This window comes from Drosophila busckii, chromosome 3L, assembly GCF_011750605.1.
Source record: "Drosophila busckii strain San Diego stock center, stock number 13000-0081.31 chromosome 3L, ASM1175060v1, whole genome shotgun sequence".
Taxonomy (NCBI): Eukaryota; Metazoa; Arthropoda; class Insecta; order Diptera; family Drosophilidae; genus Drosophila; species Drosophila busckii.
Genome location: NC_046606.1, coordinates 1,720,102 through 1,720,927, shown reverse-complemented (window position 1 = coordinate 1,720,927; position 826 = coordinate 1,720,102). Strand labels below are relative to the sequence as shown.

General features: G+C 37.7%; 1 long non-coding RNA gene across 1 annotated transcript; it reads right to left on the bottom strand.

Moving 5' to 3' along the window:
- On the bottom strand, positions 1-350 carry LOC108599427. The gene is made up of 3 exons (XR_001915142.2): positions 264-350; positions 181-210; positions 1-125 (listed from the first exon to the last, which is right to left on the bottom strand). It is a non-coding gene; the product is annotated as an uncharacterized LOC108599427 (long non-coding RNA).
- Between the last annotated feature and the right edge of the window lie 476 nt (positions 351-826).

The following is an 826-nucleotide window of genomic DNA, read 5'->3' as shown; positions in this document are numbered from 1 at the left end:
CATGTAAATCAAAAAATTAATTTTACGCAGTCGTTTTTTTCTTTATTAAGTTGTTAACGCTTTGCAAATTGGTTTAAAGCGCCAGCTAGCCTCAACTCATATCTATAACTTTACGCTGGCCATCACTACAAAAATTAAAAAATTAATACAATATTTTATATATAAAATAAGTAAACTTACAATTCCACAACAGCTGTAACCCTTTTGGAACTGCAAAATTAAATGCTGCTATATTTATTTTTAATAATTTTTAAAATACATACTGATGACCATGATGACGTGCGTGGCTTAGCTGCATAAAAAGCAAGCAGAAGCAAAGCAAAACACAATTCATTGCAAAGAGAGTTAACTAACTACTAAAGTTATAGAAATGCTTACAAAAGTTTTGCCAGCAGCGTAACAAAAACAATTTTATGCAAACTTAGCGCTTGATTTGATTTGATTTGCAGCTAACAAGGCGACGCACCCAGCTGCTGTAGCTCTTACTCCATTTATTATATTTATATGCTCCAAATGCATTAAGTGCAACCCACACTCGAAAGTTAAGAGAGACTACACCCCGAAACAGTTTCCGCACCTACAACAAGACCAAGTTGTGTGTACGCCAGCGCAACTGGCAACTGGAACTCCCAGCTTGGCGCAACTCACTCACACACGCATTTGTCTTAACACCAAAACAGTTGATGCGTTGATTGCTGCAGCAGCGTTGCCTTTAATGCATTTTAACAAGTAAACAACGAGCGCATATTGAGCGCTATAAACAACGCCCACGCGCAGTCTCTAAGACATTTGATTTGGACTAGCCTCAAACAGGGCTTGCTCTAAC